The sequence below is a fragment of the Solea senegalensis genome, linkage group LG5 (assembly GCF_019176455.1).
Source record: "Solea senegalensis isolate Sse05_10M linkage group LG5, IFAPA_SoseM_1, whole genome shotgun sequence".
Lineage (NCBI taxonomy): Eukaryota > Metazoa > Chordata > Actinopteri > Pleuronectiformes > Soleidae > Solea > Solea senegalensis.
Window position 1 is genome coordinate 25,141,758 of NC_058025.1, and position 19,123 is coordinate 25,160,880.

Below are 19,123 nucleotides of genomic sequence, written 5' to 3' on the forward strand. Positions count from 1 at the left end.
ACCCTTTCACTCGCCCCACCCTCATCCTCAATACCGTCTTAAAAAATAAGTTCCTGAGCCAGCGGTTCATTTCAATAGGAAAAGCAGAGGCACCCTTCACCTCAACATCACTGCCAAACTATAAATGTGTAATTTCTTGATACATAAGCGGCATTTCTTAAATTCTAAACAAATTCCTTGCCTCGAATGATCTTAAAACTGCGTTAAGTGACACAGACAAAGCTTTATTTATCGTGTTTTCTCCATAGACAATACAGTATATGTATGCACTCTCAGTCCCGCCTCTGAGATACGCACATCCTCCAGACAGACCATTCCCGTCTGATCTGATGCTGAATATAGGACAGTGGTTTCTTTGAAAATGCATATAAAAAAATCAGAGAGTCAGAAATTAAATTAAAGGTCACTTTGGCATATTTACAAAATGGAGTGAAAAGAAACGTCTTCATCTACACAAAATCCTCCATAACAACTCTAAATGCTGTAGTACATAAGCTAGGCCTATACACCAATAACAGAGAGGAAGACATGGGGCATAAAGCATGCACTCTGTGTACAAATGTTTTAAAAAATAAAGCTTTATTTCAGCAAGTATTCTTTACAAAACAGAGACAGAATGAACCAAGCCAGGGCGACTAAAGCAAAGAAAACAAAGGTCATAATTCGATCAAAAAATCTCCAAAACACCAGAAGACAACAAAAAAATAGCAACAGTGAATATGTCATTTCCCCAAAGTAGTATATCGGTTGCGTAGATGAAAACGCAATGGTTGTTTTCTAAGATTTATTTTCACTTTGTCCCGTTTTCCAGGATTTAATGGCTCCAAAAAAACCTAAACACCTCATGTGCACGGACCCTTAATAACCTGTGGATTAAATTCAACAACCACCTAGCAAAAAAAGTCACATGCTACCCTATTCAAAGCAAATTACACATTTTGGAGGCCAACATAAGCCATTACAACCCTATCCATCTCCATCTGCTTTAAAGCGCATGTGCCACTGCTGATTGCTCTTCTCCCACCCACCTTCTCTCTCTTCATCCAGCTAAATTTGACATGGAAACAAAGAACTTTTCTAGGATCATCCTGTGAGCAAAGCCCCACACACGACAGGCACAGTGGAAAAACTACAGCCTTTCCACACGACCTCGCCCAGTTTTTGTTTCATCCGTTTTGTCAAACGGGATTCTCTGTAATATAATGCATTAAGCAGGATATCATGCAACTAAAACGTGGTGGTCGATAACAAATGAGAAAGAAAAAGAAGAGAAAGTCACAGTCAGTTAAAATGGGAGGGCGACGGCAGCAGGCGCCTTTAAATTGACCAACGGCAGGAAAAACACTCAGTTCTGCCAAACCCTAGTGCATTGCCCTTTACACAGCCAAACACTAACGTAACATACTTTACTGTAGGTACACGCTGAACTTCAAACACGGCAGACAAGACAATCACAAGCTTGTATTTTTGTAATGTAACGACCCTCATCTCATTTGATCTGGTTAGTCAAATATAATTCAACAAGCAAGTGATGTAATTATTGCCTCTGTGGCAGACAAGTACTGTGGCCAAGAGCATTACTGTTAATACCAAAGAGAAACAGAACATCCCAACAGGCCCAGCTGATGTCACCTCACCTCCCCTCAACTTTCAGACAGGAACTCTGCGGTCACAACAAAACAAGATCACAAACTGAAGACGCCCACTCAGCTTTGACGCAGCTGTAATTAGTCCCTTAACCGCAGTTTGTCACACTTTTCATTTACAATCTGACTGAACACTTCCTGTAACGTTAATGACAATAACAGCAATGGAGGCTTATCGTGAAGTAGAGCTGAGACGTAAACAAAACACAACACCAACTGCAACCAATGATGACAGATTGTGGTCATAACCTAATTTGTAATTCGGATTATACTCGAAGAGAAGGGAATGGGAAGGTGTTTTATTGACCAGCAGCATAATGAAATATTGTCTGGATAGTCTCGTTACCTTTAAAAAAACAAATTCAAAAACAAAATAGTACAGCTATTTGTATCTCACACAGGCAGGTTTGTGTGATGTTTTCATATCACAGCTGGTGGACAAAACAGAAAAGGCGTCAAAGCTGTTATGGTGCATTCAAACCAAAAGTGACCATCTTTTATGCACATTAACATTACATACAAGTCCATGCCAGTTGATGCAAATTTAGTTTCACTTCCTGAATCCTGCAAAGATGGAAAAATTCCAGGCACCGTCTTCCGTTGCAAACACGCTCCACGTGATATTCTCAATCGTCAACTGCAACCCTAAGCAAGACCAAGCAAAGGAGGATGCTTAGCAGAAAGTGAGTGAGGCACTAGTCGCCGGTTGTGTTTACTGGCATGACTCTGAGATGCACAAGAGCAGGCGATAGACGAACGGTGCCTGTTATTGGCTGGTGTGTGCTTCCAGATGTGGTAATCCAGCAGTATTCATGTTGGACAACAGAGCAGCTATTGGATTTCCTGCCTGCTCCCCTGTTGCCTGCTGCCTCGGTGACACTGTGTGAAATTACATAAGGCTCTACCCTCCCTCTCCCTCTCCCTGCTGGCTGCCATACAACTGTGGCCTTCACACAAGGCTTCAGCCAAGTATGAGTACCAATCCCTTCAACCTTGGAGGCTCTGAAACCAACTCCTTCTATTCACAAACACAGACTGACAACACATTTCCTGTTATAATAACTCATAATTATAGTTCATTAAAACAAATGTTATGTTGATTCACAACGTCCAAGATTTGGTCCGTCTTGCCAATTAAGAAGTTAATGAATTAAGCAAATGAGTAAAATGTGGATTACTGTACTGCTGTAGGTTATGGAAACTTCAACACTAGCGGCACAGTTACAAAATGAACAATTATTAAAATGACAATGAAATAATGAAGTCATGAAATCTGTGATGTTTGTAGCATATTGGTGGAGCGGTGACAGCGGCGCAGGGAGAGGGGGTATTCTACTTTACTACCGAGCCTTATAAATTAATTCAAACTTGATTTTTCAAAAAAGTGCCAGTCCTAGCAGTCCTAGGATGCACCAATGTTTCTATTTACCGATAAATCTGTACACAGACGGGGCAAACACTTCTGCTTGTGAAGTCAAATCCATACAGTTGAGTTGACTTCAGCAGCACCCTGACACCTCCCAGCATTTGCCTAAGCAAATACAAGCGCTGTGTCTACAGAGTCTAACAGGCAATAATATTATCTGTTCAGGGAAGTTAGCCAGCCATTATCCAGGTTACTTCGTAGCTGCAAATAACTTGTGTGCACAATACAAGTCATTTCCCCCCACTTAAAAAACAGACAACAAACTACTGCCCACATCAAATATTAAATGCAATGTGTAAATACTTCATATTGATAGTCCATTTTGATTTCAAAATGTTTAAAAAAAAAGTGCCCAAAATTATTCACTTTTAATGATTTGTTATCCAGAGCAAAGAAAAGAAGAAAATATTCACATTTAAGAAGCTTAAACAATCGGAAATCTTGTATTAATCATGAAAAAAGCTTCAAACCGATTAATCGATTATCAAAATAGTTGTGTAATCGATTAATCAATTAATAATCAATTGATAATTGTTTAAAATTAGGATCGGCTGAAAAACTTTTACTAATGTTTTGAACCATTACACCGTAATATGTGGCCTGTCCAGGGTGCGAAACCGCGTTTCCTTTCCCATTTGAAACGCGACAGCATCGTGTAGCGTGACAAATTGGGCGGGCATGCACTTCCCGGGACGCGCATCTGATGAGTCAGCTGTGGCGAGGTAACACCGCTGGCTGAGCTCACCGCAGGACAGGAAACCTGATTACAAATGCTGCTGGAGGACTGATATACTTTGCAGCGGTGTGTAGTTTGGTTTCCTTTCCGTCCTCACCAAGCTCTATGTAACAGTTACAGGTTTGAAATCATTAAAAACCTAAATTAATAAAGCATTTTTCAAAGTTCTGTTTCCTTGTATCCTTTTACAATTTGATACATTTTCATTGTGCCCCAAAAATCTTTGGATGTGCTCCTAAATGATCTGCTACTACAGCGTCAAGCCCTGATATATGAGAGTAGGATGAGGTGAGGGTATTTGGTGTAAACCTGTACAGGAACGCGTCACCTGTCCATCAGATAAGAAGCAGTACATGGCAGAGGTCATGGAACATCAAACTGTACTTAAAATAAACTATATGTGGTGGAGACATGTCAATCCAGACAGTCAATCATGTCGTTTGAAGTCACAAGGCAATAAATCAAAATACCCCAAATTAAATGTCTGCAAAAATGCACATGATTGAATAAGCTACAAATGAAAAAGTCCAAATATTAAACTCACAACATTAACAACAACACTTAGCATATACTATTGGCTGGCATGAAGCCAAACACTTGTTTGTTTTCACTCTGTCCACTCTGCTATTAAAGCCCACCTGACTTTCAGCTCTCCATCCTGAGAGGAGGAAATAAATCTGAGGAGCACTTGTGTGCTGGACTGACCTACTTCCTTCCTCCTCACTGCTACTTAATTATTCACAAACTCGGAAGTGTGCAACCCAAGAGCCTCCGTTTGTCCCTCGTGACAGCAGCCTCACAGAGCTTCCATTTATGCATGAGATGGTTTGAGAGTGTATGTGTGTGTAGAGTGTCGGGTGCATGTGAGAAAGCGCTGCCAAACACTAATAGCCATACGTGCCTGGGATTAGAGCTGCAACTAACCACTATTTTCATTATCAATTAATGTGTCCATTATTTTCTCGATTTATCAAGCGATCGTTTGGTCCATAAAATTGTTATTGAGCAAAGAAACCAGACATTTTTTACATTTATGAAGCTGGAAATATCTGAAAATTCTTAATTCTTTAAAAAAAACCTGAAACTGATAAATCAATAGTTGGGGGTGGAGTGGCTCAGTGGTTAAGACCCTACCTTGTGTACCAAAGACATCATGGTCGCAAGTTCGATTCCACCCCTGGCTAATTGTACTTGATTCCATTGTAAGTCGCTTTGGATAAAAGCGTCTGCTAAATGACATGTAATAATGTAATGTAATGTAATAGTTGATTCATTTAGAAATTGATTAATAAATGATTAACTGAGTGTAATTGTTTCAGCCCTTATAAACATATGAAGTTCTTATTGTGTTTATTTTCTACATCTGATATTACATGACAATTAAATATTAATTAACAATACAAAAAAAAACCTGCACATTTAACACTATGAACACCCAATACAGAAAAATATTTGAAAATGAGAACTGCACCTTCTCCGTTGGCTAAAATAGAACAGCACTTTGAACTTAATTTTAAATTAAACAAATGTCTATATTAATAAAATCTTTAATAGCAATTAAACAAGAGTTCACTATATTCCATGTTTGCATGCTGAGCAGCCACAATGAGATAAAGTTGCTTTGGATTTTTGTTTTAAGTCAGATGTGAGAAATGATGTGAGAAGTGCTTGTCATATCCTGCCCACACAAGGTAGAGTGTAAAATTTCACAACATTTATTGGTGAAGTCGCATGTTGCAGCTGAGTATCCCTCACCTCACCCTTCACTTCCCTTCCAAGAGTGTTTGAGAACCTATGGAGTCATCGGTTACCCTCAAAAAAAAGATGTTTAGTTTGTCCATTGAAGGCTACTGTAGACACAAGGCAGTCCAACATGGCCGTCTACGCTTGTTCATGAGCAGAAAAACAACAAAAACAAAATCAAGCTTTAAACCATTCAATACAATTTTGCCATATTACCCAGCCCAACCACAAGTAATCAAAAAATAAACTGCGTCTGCAGTGTCAATCCAACGAGCGCAGTCATCAGCCGGCTGGCACAAAAATGCAAGCCAAAGCTGAAACCCACCCACAAACAAGAGCAATGTTCTATAACATGTTGTCATCCATTGCATAACAGAGTCAAGTGAATCACCACAAGCCATTAGTAATCTCTACTAATCCACTGTTTGCCTCTCTTTTGGTGCATTTAAATATGGGTGAAAGGTTTTAATAGCAACTACATGTCAAAGTCAGGGAAAGTCAAACTTAAATTTAAACATTGAACTTCCGTTTTGTCTAAAAAACTTTAAACATAATCATAGCTCACCCAAAAAAAAGGCTGTTACTGAATGTGAGTGTGTTTTGAAGTCGAACTGAATATTAATGGTTTGAATAACCATGAGTGGATCAAAACATATCGGATGTCAGCTCTGACACGCCTCACCCTAATTAGCTCACCTCATGTCATGTTCATCAGAAAGAGCCACTAAAGGATAGCACAGAGCACCGCACCTCTGCTCACAACCACAACATTAAAGTGCCCTGATAAGGTTACATAAAGGGTTATTAGTATTTTAGAAATACATAGAAAGTCAATTATTTTTGACTGAGTAAATTCATTTTGCTCCTGGTTCTTTTGAGACTCCAAAAACTGTTCATTAAGCAGCTTAAAGAAACCTGTTTGATCACCGCTGTGACTTACACAGGATTTCCAAAGCCACAGCCATATCGATGCATTAGTTAGCAGGTCTTGATCGACCGATGTTGGCCTATCAAACCTATTGAGTTGTCATACAAGTTGTCATGTATGCCAAACAGGACTGTAGAAAAAGATGTTAAAGTTGAGAAATGGCTTCATCACAGAGTCTGACCACTGCACTCTGTCAACAAGCACATGCACTAGAGAACACATCACATGGGAGTAGACATGGTTCCAGTTGGGCTCAAAAATCCAGGCTTGTTCCGAGTGCCATTCACATACTTAATTAAGCCACCCTCTCTCCATTTTACCCACACAAACACAAACACAAACACACATGGATCACAAGTGAACAGCTCTTTTTTTTCTAAGTTTGTCTTTTCATTTCCAAGGAATATTAAACACTAAATAAAACTGTTCTACATGGTTTTAGTGGGGCAACTTAAAAACATCCTTAGGTTTGTTTTCCAATGGAAACATTTTTATATCTAGAATTTAGCTCAAAGTATTTACCTGCCTCAAAAGAACCATCAGTTTTTGTAATGAAAAAAAAGATTAGTCGTTAAAAACATTAAATAAAAAAGGCCAACCGTTCCTACAGGTGCCCCATCTTGTGTTGGTAGCTGTGTCTGTTCACAGGTCGTGTTGGTCAGAGCCGCAATCAACTCGCTCGGAACTTTTAAGCTAGTAAAAATGTTTGTATTCCCCGTGTTTTAATACAAAGTCTTGTTTTGATCTGCCCAGTTTCTTGGTCCTCTGTACCCAGAGCGCTGCTCTGCGCTGCAACAAGCAAACACTCACTCACACTTGTGGGGATACAGTGGGTGACCGTCACTGACGTTTGTACAGAATATTAATGTGAGGGCTCTGGTATCAAACCACCTGTAGGGAAGCAATATTTTCACACAAATTTCTTGTACACAAACATCCAGTCTCTCTCTCCATCTTTAGCCTCACGTCAAGCAATTTTAACATAGCTCCCTAAAAAAAGAGCTGCACCAAATGCAGCAGATCTGTGCTGCCGCCACCACGCACTGCACATGCAGTAAGTCTGTTCTAAACTCCGGTCAGGATTATTATGTATTTCAACTCAATTATCAAGGCAAATGCAATCGGTTTGGCATTTGATATCAGCAGGTAGTCAACAGCAAAGGGATTGGATTGGGGGCAAGGAAACCTGCTCAGGACCTTCCTTGTGATACGACATCCTAGTAGACGGTGGTTAGCAGCCCATTAAATGCACAAAAAAGTAATGATGCAGTAAAATTAAGAACACTACCCTTATTCAAAGATATTAGAATAAGGGCAGTTTAAACCACATTAAGCAGTGAGAAATAAAATCACAAAGCTACTGTGCACAGTAATTCCACATTCACATTTTTCCATTCAACAAAATATCACAGCCGCTCAACTTCATTCCCAACATGTCAATGGCACTTTGATGGCGAGTAATTCAAGGCAGTGCAACAGACGAGCCGTGCTTGATCATAATATTCAACTACACTGAGACAAGCATAACATTCTCCACACACGAAAACTACCAGGTGCAGTCCACCAGTGAAAAAGAAATGCTAGCCAGCTGGGGTTACTCATTCAGTGAGAGGGAATCTGGGTGGGAGGAGGGAATGCGCCTGGGAGGCAGTTTCGTGACGACTACCTCATACTTCCTTCTTTGGTTTCTGCATGTTAACTTAAGGCTTCATAAAGTGCACCGCAACATACCAAGGTGGTTTCACTTCCCTGTAATCACTGTTTTATGTGCTGCACTTAAGAGTAATTATAAAATTTCGGTGATCTGCGCGGGCATGAACCGGTGAGAAGAGTTAAATAACAATAGAGCCATTACTGGATATGAGAGGCTCACCTTTCGTGTCATTAATTAAAAAGGAAATCATACACATGTAAAATCTAGGTCAAAATGCCTATAAAAAGGTCAGTGAGATACAAATTAATATCTTAATGCCCTGCAACACAGAGTTAATGGTGGCACTGGGCTGTGGGTGGCGTGAGGACGCTTTAGTTAGATCACATCCTGCATCGCTCCGCAAAATCAGCAAGTCGAGTCAGGAAGTCACAGCTTGCACGCTGCACTACCAACTTCAAGACCAATCAATCAAGTCAATTAAGGAACACTCACTCACTCGACTGAGACTGAGCTACATATGCAATTCAATTCAGATTCACAAGGTCCCAATTCCATATTGACTTTGTGAGTTGAATTAAACTGATGGTGCAAACTGTAACCTCTTGAAAATGATTAAAAATACAAATGTTTTTATTATAAGTTGACCACAAAACAGTCACATTATTTGACCACTTACTCAATGCCACACAACAGTACAGGTGCCTCGGATGGTAAACAAACCATGTACACCTTATCTTCAGTGAACTACAACAACCTTGAAAGTTAAAACCAAATCAGCAGACAGCCACTGTAAATCAGACAAAGTGGAACCGATGTAAACACTTGTATGGTAATACCTCGCTGTGATTGCCTCTGAATTTGTTTATGCAGTCAGCCGCAATGGTGGCGTGGATAAACAATAACAAACAACAACAACAACAACAACCACAGGCACTTTGCACATACAAGCTTTAAAAGCACCAGCCACAATAATCATTAGTGAACATCATTAGTATTGGCAGTGCAGTGAAGCTAATGTTCAGCTGCAGCTTCTTGTTTCTAGCTTGTGTAATATGAAGTGATTTACTGTGGGCCAACCGTACAGGCCATGTGAAACCGGGTCAAAGTTTAACACTACTACACACAATGGATCTGTAAAAATCATCTCAGTATTTGAGCCACAAACAAGACACAGGAAGAAGACAACAGCACCACCATGGAGTGACAGTTTTACAGTGGTAACTGTTTTGTAACTTTTATTTCAATCCTCTCAGACAATCTTTTATTTGATCTGAATGCTGATTAAACAAATCCCCACTTGTCAAACAACCACTCAAGTGCTGTGTAAATATTGGCCATATTAATGCATTTTTACATTAAAAAATCCACATTTTAGTACCAAGGTGACCCTAATATCAGTATATTTTTGGCTACTATGTTTACTAACAACATAGACTGACGTTTGTTATATATGTAATTTCTTCCATAGAGCTGTGCCAGTGTTCACATCGCCTCATACTCGAGCTCCCATTGCAACCCCTCCCCCACTCTCCCTCTGCGTGTGCACAAAATCCTGGCACCACTTGTTCACAAGTTCTCCCACAACATGGAGGGAGAAACCGAACGAGTAAACAATGACTGTCTTTGCATTTTCACCATAGTCACTTGTGGCCAACATGTGGCTCCAAATGACTTATAACTGAACACATGGCCAACTTAAAGATACCAATATATTGGGGCTGCAACAATTATTCTATTAAGTATTAATTGATTAATTCATCAGCAACTATTCTGATCAGTTTGAGGGGTTTTATAACAATTAGAACACGCTTTGTGATTTTCAGCTTCTTAAATGTAAATCATTTCTGATTTCTATGCTCCATTTAAAAAAGGAAATCATTAAAACTGAATAATTTTGGTTTATGGACAAAACAAGACAGTCAAGAAAATGAAAATAATCATCTTGTAGCAGCTCTACAAAATATAAATACAGTTTACACCACTATAATTTAACCACTTTACTATAGTTACCAATGATAATGAATTACATTTTTGAGATTGATAAGGCTCTTCATGAAAAAAATAACCAGTTGTACGAGTGGAGTTCCAATGAAACATAACTTGTGACATTAATGTCTAAGGGGGACAAACCATTTTTTGGCAATAATCTGTGATTTATTATCAATGATGCAACACATCATAAAGTGAGCAAGAAGTCTGCCCTTTTCTGTCTCATAACTATGGTGTGTTTCATAAAGTATAAGTGAACAAGCAGTAAAAATGTCTTCCCTGGGGCAACAAACTGAGCATGGGATTATAGTTGACCCATTACCCTTTTGGGTAAGGGGGCGATGTCTCCTCACCGTCTTCTACACTGCCAAGGTTAGGCTGTACTGTGTGTGCACTGAAACGGCAATGTCAGTCTTTGTGCTCTCTGTATGGCCTTGTTAAACATAAGAATGCTTGTGATGCCAGTCATTGTCTATAATTACGATACTTGAAAATATGTTTCAGTACTAGTAACTTCCAAACATATCACAAATTAATGAATCACTGCCAGGTAAAACAGTGGGACCCACATATTCGTTAAGATTTAAAGTACTCTTAGGTTAATGTCTCCTTCTCTGAATCATTATGATATATTTTCTTTAAGTTTATGTTTGCGGTCTCTGTAAAGATGATCGTAAACACTGGTGCATTTAATGGCCAAGTGCACTTTTATCAGCACTTCAGACAATTTAGCCACATTACAATGAAATAAAAATCAGGGTAAGTACAACACACACAAGCTGGATGAATACAAATAGATGGATATTATATAAAGATGAAAACAGAGCAGTAACTAACTTCATGTGTGCTGTTTACAAATGCTTTTTTTCTAGCAGATACAAGCCACAGAGTTTTTAGTTTAAAGGTTATGATAATTAAGTGTCTCACCACATGAGATTCAAGTTCGCAGCCTACCACCTAATTTCAACTATTTCCTGGAGGCAACCTTGGGTTGCATAATCAAAAACAGCTTTGGTCAGGAAAAACTTGCTAATGTTATCTCTGCTGATGTCTTCATTGTTCAAGGCTGGTTACAAAAACATCACAGAGAGAGTTCTAAGAAACAGTGTACAAAAAAATACATCAAATCCAAAACAGCACATGAGTATGCCACGCTCTCTAGGTACTTCACAGTTCGATTCAATAACGTTTTAGAGGGCTATTCTACTTTAGAAATCTACCCCATTTAATGATGACACACACATATTAGAAATACACATAGATACACATACATACATGTATACATATGTATATGTGTAAATATATATATGTAAATATATATATATATATATTTATACACACATATAAGATAAACTTACTTAATGAACACAAGTGGAACAGCATATTTCTGAGCAATCTAGGAAAAGAAACAACAGTGTGTTTCTAACAGCAGTGGTTAAGACCGAATTAGTTCAGACTACAGTTGTATAGTGGTAGCCGGGATGCAGTCACGGGAAACTAAAATACGACCGAACGGGTTGTGATTCAGCTCACAAACACCAGCTTTCAGCAGTGCTGTTGCTAAATGCAGCAGACATCAGATTTTAGCAAGATATGTTCTGGCTAAAATCTTTTAACTGATCTACAGTTAAGCATTCGGTTTGATTCCAATGTCGGACGTCGCGCTCATGACTCTTCCAGTGACGACACTCTCTGCCAATTGCTGGCTGGCAGTCTGTTGACGTCAGCTCGCTTGGAGACTCGTCAGAGAAGGTACCAAGTACCAGGTACTATCCCTAATGGAAAAGCAAAAAACTGAGTAGAGTCGAGCCGTGTTGTCCAAGAACTGGAAAAGTGCCATTTTAATCCAAGACTATTCCAGGACATCAGCACGACAAGCAGTTACAAACATTTGAGACGTTTATTTTCGACATTCTTTTTTAGATACTATATTAATCCCCTTGGGGAAATTATTCTCTGCATTTGGACCCATCCTAGAATTAGGAGCAGTGGGCTGCCACACCGAGTAGCGCCCGGGGAGCAATGGGGATTGGGTACCTTGCTCAGGGGTACCCCAGCCCTTTCGACCTGGTGGGGACTTGAACCGGCGACCTTCCGGTTACAAGCCAAGTTCCCTTTCCACTTGGCCATAGGCTGCCTAGAGAGAATTATGATGCACTTTACAATGACTCAGCCGAAACATTCCATGCACAAAATAAATTAAAGGGACACAACAACATGGGCAATGAAGAAACTACATGTCATTCTAAACAATAGACTGTTATGTAAGACTGTCACTTCTTAAAACTATAGAAATCCCACTGTTGACAGGACAGCACAAACTTTTCACACACATTTTCTTGTCACTGAAATGGTGGATGTTAGTGAAATATTAGACACAGTTTATTAAGAAATACAAATATGATTTCAATGCATCCTCCCATTATGGAAGGTGGCTCCTTTGGACAATGGTGTGTTTAAACTCTTATCACATTGCCAAGTCATACTCTGTCACAATCACTCTATTACACAACAATGCATGTTTAGTCTGTGTATGTGATTATCTGATCCCCTGGCTGTACAAGGGTCTGGTTTGTTCCATAAAGATGTGTCTAAAAATGGGTTTCATTCAATGATGGGAAAGACACCCTTTAGTTGTTACACAAATGAAAAACAAATATTGAATTGTGAAGATATATATACAAAATTAAATGAGACTAAGAAGCACAGCTCAACTCAAAAGCATAACACAATAGCAGAGACAGCCATTTAACGTTACACATTACTTGACTGTGAATTTGCTTCTCCTCGAGTAGACAACTGTAATAAAAGGAATCGAAATCACCCAATGACAACAGATTAGTTGGTTACTGGTTAACGTTACGTTAACTATCGGTCAGGCGCATCGAGCCTACATTAGGTTTAACCAATGTTTACAAAAGCAAGCAGGGCTTTTGTGTTATGCTATGTTAGCAGGCTAACTAGTCGGTTAGCCAGTCATCACAATATATCACCACATGAAATATTGGCATTGATCGATTATAGTGGCTGCGTGTAGTGTTTTGATGGACACGATGTGATTACACACAGAACCTGAATATGTGGTCGCCTCTACCTGACACATTTGGCGTTAGCTTCTCCGCAGTTCTGACAGCTAGCTTAGGTAGCTAGCACTAGTAGTGGTTGTTAGCTAGCCTAGCCTAGCCATGTAGCACGTGTTCCAGGTATATAAAATAATTAACTAGCTGATGATAGCCAGTCAAGTAGGTGTGTAGTGGTTAGGGGAGCAAACCGCGGATTGGACTGGCCCCTAACATTATACGTCTGCGAGATTTGACGAGTCGTGAGGCAACGTATAGCCTTGAAAAGGTCAATTGTGCTATGTGTGTGTTTCCACTCCAAAGAATAGCCGGACCCCGTCGCCCAACAACAGAACAGACAGACGCCCCCTCCCCCTCCCCCTCACCACATCAACGGACAGCCAGCCATGGAAGCTAACTAACCTTAGCGGCGGGGCAGGAGGAACCATTCGGCGCTGTTATCCTACAGTGGCTAATGTCCCAGTCCTCGTCAGTCGGTCCAATTTCGCTTACAGAACCCACTCGCTTCGACTCGGTGTCTCGCCCCTGAATTAATCCACACGAAAAGAAAGACAAGCGTCCTGTCTCATTTGTTCCGCAGGCGGTTTTGAGCTGCACAATACGGTAGTCTGGTATTACTCCCAGAGCTGTGCCGCTACTGCTGTTGCTGCTGTTACCGCTGCTGAGACCATAGCGGGGCTGAACCGCCTCCCTCTCTCTCTCAATAGGTCCGCATGCTCTCTCGCCCCTCCTCTTTACTTCGGGACTGATCATCTCCAATAGTCTGTGCCCACAACAAATGTAGAGACACAGAAGAGTGACGCTGACAGTGGTCATCTCCAGACACCAAAACAATCTATCTATCTATCTATCTCCAATACACTTGAGTGAAACCTAGAGTCTATGTTTACAGTCTCCTGAACCACCACATCACGGCTGTTAAGCCATTTTTGCTGACCCACATTATCATATTATCAGCTTTATTGTCCCACACCTGCAGTTATGAGGACAAAACCCTTCTGTATTGTCTTTATCTCCCGCTTTCCTTGCTCCAATTTGAACTCCAAGTTTCCTAATGGGGTCAGTTGAAGCACCTCCACCCTGGGAAGCCTACATCTGTGCTGCTTGATGCCCATGGAGAAGTACAAGCTGTGAATACAGTGACTTAACATTGAAGGATCGTTTTTGGCAGATCACAGCGTCCCATGCTGTGTACAAAGTTGATGACTCCGCCGAAGCCACTGCCCTCTCTAAATGGTCTGAAACCTCTCAGTCTGCTTCACACAGCCACACTCCTGTCACCCACCACCCAGACTGCAGCTCTTTCACTCACAGAGATGGTTTTGTTGACGAATATCGTAGCCAGCGTGGTTCATTAACCTGCTGCTGCATACTCCTGGTATTAACAAATGAGTTTTGGTTCCTTTTATGTTGAATCATTTCGGTTAGGTTTGCTTGGCAACCTCACACTTCTGAGGAGCAGCCATGACTGTGATGTTTTTTTTCTGCTGTGGGGTTTAGACCTCCTCTAACCATTAGTATAAACACCGTGAATTCATCCGGCCAGCAGGAAAGAGGACAGTTTATTTCGGCTGGGCTCTCTGGACCCAGGCATCTGGCTGTTTAATCTATCCTAAACCTATCTGCAATGCCCAATTTGTCAGCTCACTGATAAAGCCCAAATGTTTCGCACTCGCCAGTATCGATGTCAACAGCTGTGTGTGTTTCATCTGCAGCCAGGATTCCCCGTAGAGTTCAATGGAGCTTCAGACAAAGACTAAAAACTTATAGAGATCCAAAAATCTGAGAAGCAGAGCATACTAATGAACATCTGACAAATGGACCCTTTCCGTGATGGAAAGACATGAATGTGCAGCCCACTACAGGAGGGGGAACACCTGAGGTACCTATATGTTTCTAAAAGAGAACCAGATATGATTGTTGCACTAGAATCAGAGCCTACATGAAACACACCGCTGGGAGCCACGTAAGCAGATAAAAAGAAGTCTTTCGAGATTTCAAAGGCTGTCAGTTGATAGATGCACTGCAGACAGTGATTACACTTCTGAAATAAAAGATGAACAACAGCACAGAGAGGAGGCTGGAGGGAAAATCCTCTTCAAAACAGCCCTCTTAAAAGACGAGCTGCCATCCACACTCCACCAGATTAACGGCACTCCCCTTTATATGAAGGTTTCAGCTTTGATGACAAATTCAAATGCTTCTTTTCCTGGTGATAGCTTCCAAAAAATGTGGCTGATTAGAAACACGTTAATACACGCTGCCGTTCCTGGTTTCCTCTTGTCCTCATGGGATCAAGATCTCAAGGCATTTTCAGTATAAGACGAGTTGGATTCAAGTGTGATTAAATTAGAAACACACACACACACTCTATGCATATTGATATAGATATGAAACATCACTAATTGAGTTCATGTGCTTCACGTGTAATGTGATTTTCAGAGGGAGATGATGGAAGCAAAGTGGGACGTCTTGCTATTTATAACACTGGTATAATTAAATGCCAGGTTCTTCCTTTGGCTGTGATGTACATTTTCAGCTGAGACATAATTCATTCTGCCATCGCTAACATTTATTACCGTCTCGACTGGGCTGGCGTCAAACAGCATGTGAAAATCGTGTTTCTCTGTCGACATCAGCCACGAGAGCCCGGAAAGAGCCCGTTTTATCTGCTCAATCATGACTACTACTTTCTTCACATTATTAACAGACCAATCTCAGCGCACAGAGCACAAGTCAGGGCTGAAATTGATTTACAGCCAGGAGACTTCGCCATACGGCTTCCTCCCTGCCACAACAAAGACAGCACTGAGAGCAGAAATGGCTGAATCTCACTGAAAAGTCTAACGACTGCCTGCATTGTTGGAATTCCCGCTTCACTTCCTGAGTCTGTCTGTAGTGGCCGTCCGCCAGCACACACTTTTCTCTATCCCCTTTCCTTTTATCAAGCTCATATGTAGACACATTTTTGTGCTGTTGTGACAATGAGTCTTCACATCCTCTTGTTACAACATACACATATTTGTATGACTTAACTGTATTTTACCCCTGGGAGGGGTTTGACATTATTTGATGTCTGCACAGAGTAAATATCTATTTGCTATGTCGTAACCACAGTTTGTTTTTACTTGCAATGATTGTTTAAAGGTGCAGTGTGTAACATTCATTGGAGATACTACTCATAAGTGTATACATTCATTCTTTATCCTCCACATGAGGGTTGTGGGGAGCCAATCCCAGCTAATACAGGGCGAAAGGCGGGGTACACCCTGGACCATGGGTGGGTAATTCTTACTCACATGAGAAAAATAAAATATCGTTTAGGGCCGGACCAATGGGCCAAATTAATTCTGCTCAACATTCATTTTTATCTCTCTATTAAAAAGCAGTAAATTGTATAGTTTTTGACACACAACAAACACAAGAAAATGCAGATCTTATTCAATTATGCGTAACTTACTATTGAAAATGTCAAATTACTATACAATATAATGAATACTATTAGTAGTATACTATACTAAACTGTGTTGTAGTGTAGTGAGTATATTGTCTCGGTGTTGATGTCGACTCTGGAAATGTTAGCATCACGTCGTACTCTAGAACCCCGTTATTAACGTTTGTTTTCTCATTTCTAGAAAAGGCCTGCCCAGGTCTGCCCTGGACAAACAACCATTCACTCTCGCATTCACACTTACAGTCAGTCATCTGGAGTGTCCAGTTCACGTCTGTATGTTTTTGGACTGTGGGAGGAAACCGGAGTCCGCAGAGAAAACCCACATGCACACACGCAGAGCACGCTAACTCCACACAGAAAGGCCCCCGCTTAGACCTTTTTGCTGTAAGGCAACAGTGCTATGTATATATGAAGAACGACTTAAAAATACAAATATTTGGTTTTTAGGATAAACATTTCGTACCTACTTTAGAAAAGGAGCTTGTTTTATACGGCCACCATCTTGTGCTGCCATGTTTCTACTGCAGCCTGAAGAGTATTAGTGTATTTCACATTTTAAAGTGGAAATGAAGGCACTATTCCCACAAAAACAGGAACAAAATGTAAAAAACAATCTTCTTCTTTGTCATTTTGAAAAAAAGTTAGCCACAAACATGGCTTAGTTTCAGGAAATGTCCTCCTCCACACAGTGACACTCGGCCCTGTTAGCGTAACATCTGTTAGCAAAGATGGCGGACACTGTTTACATTCTGGAAATGAGGTGGGTCTAAAAAGTGCGGAATTAGCGTTGCAGTTTCAAGCCTTGTGTCACTGGTGGGTACATAACAAAAAAAAAGGATAAAGATATTTAATATACTAACCTTATCGTAGTAATACAAAGCTAAATGTAAATGTAAAAGTATTCCTTTAAGATTGAAGAGTTTTATGTTTGCAGTCTCATCTCATCCATTCTTACGCAGTGGACATTTGAATAATTTCCTTACCTTAAGGCACATGTATTTCAATTAGCAGGAAAATAATCATTTAACCTATCACTGCACACGTCTCAGCAACAAATCTAAATAGGCTAGTGCCCTGTCCTGATTCTTCTTAGTTTCTTACAAACCAACTCTTAAGGTGCTGCCACCTACTGAATGGGAGTGTGTATAAACCATGACTTCCCATACCTTCTCTTACACATCATGTATACTTAAACGTATAATTAACACATTTGAATTCACCCTGCCACCATGTCATGTCATGAGATCTCAGGTTTTCGTGGCGCAGAACCAGGCTCAGGCTCAGGCTCAGATTTCCCGCGGTGTAACGGCGGGCCACTGTAAGGTGTGTGTGACACAAGCATCCACAACGCGTCACAAGTGAACCCCTGTCACGTAACTGGCAGCAGCGCAGCACAGCACTGCAGGAGCTTCGCTCAGTAAACCATCTGTTAGGTTGCATGGATTCATAATTCGTAAACTAGAGTGGACCTTGTATGGACATGTTCCAGCATGGCTGTCATGACATCAGTGTTCACCATGAAATGAACACTCCCACCCCCCTATTCCAGTTTTCTTCTAATGGAAAAAGCATGTGAGGAGAGTATGATTCACCTCCTTTCATGTAGAATCCAGGTTTCAGTACATAAAACAAATGCGATACAGAGACGTGACACAGCAGAGTGCATGTTATGCATGTATGTCAATGACAATGGGGAGTTTTTACAGAAATATCCGTTCTGTAATACACTCTGTGATGGAACGCGGCAGCGGGATAACACTGATAACACAGACGAAATCAGGTCACGGCGTTGTGGAATTTTCTCAGCACATGATGCCGAGTTGTGTGATGGATCTTGGCGTGTGAGAAGGACATGGGAATCAAAGGGGTATTTTCCTTGCACGGACATGGACGTGACACGAGTGCTTGTTGATCTCTTTTGAGGAGAGTGAAGTAAACTTGTCTGCCAGTTATGGACGATACCTCTGACAGGACAACATTAACATGTGACGCTGTGCCGAAGGGTTCAGTTAGTCATTTCCCAGTGAAAACGCGTCAGAAATTCCATCCTCTCCCCTCAAGGACGAAGCAGGTTTTGGCTGCAGTTCATTTGCTAAGTGGCCGAGCCGTAAGCCCAGAGGTGGATCGCTCTTGTCAGCTCACTCTGATGCAGCGCCGCGAGAAGTGCTGAGCTGGATGGACCTGCGATGCTGGATCTAACGTTGAAAGCTCAGCCAGTGCCTCGACCACTACAGAGCAACTACAGAGCTCAGACAGGGAAGAGTTGCTGGGAACATGTGTGAGTGGGAGACTACGAGAACTTTCAGGGGTCAGAAAAAGGGACTGGGGTGTATATGCGTTGCCATAGCACTATATGCAAGGGAAAGAAGAAGAATAGTGGTATTTTCAGTGGGAGGACAGAAAGGGGAGGGGTTTGGAAGAGTGCAGAACCCCCATAAATAAAACTAATGAAATGGCAGTTGAGTCT

General features: G+C 40.9%; 1 protein-coding gene across 10 annotated transcripts in view; it reads right to left on the bottom strand.

Moving 5' to 3' along the window:
- ncor2 (nuclear receptor corepressor 2) overlaps positions 1 to 13,876 on the bottom strand; it is a 79,665-nt gene extending 65,789 nt beyond the window's left edge. For 9 of the 10 annotated variants that reach the window (XM_044026160.1, XM_044026157.1, XM_044026156.1 and 6 more), the window contains exon 1: positions 13,605 to 13,875. The gene's annotated coding sequence lies outside the window, so the exon portion shown is untranslated. Of the gene's footprint in view, positions 1 to 13,604 lie in introns of all 10 variants that reach the window. The other variant, XM_044026159.1, reaches the window with a different exon arrangement.
- Positions 13,877 to 19,123: the final 5,247 nt, after the last annotated feature.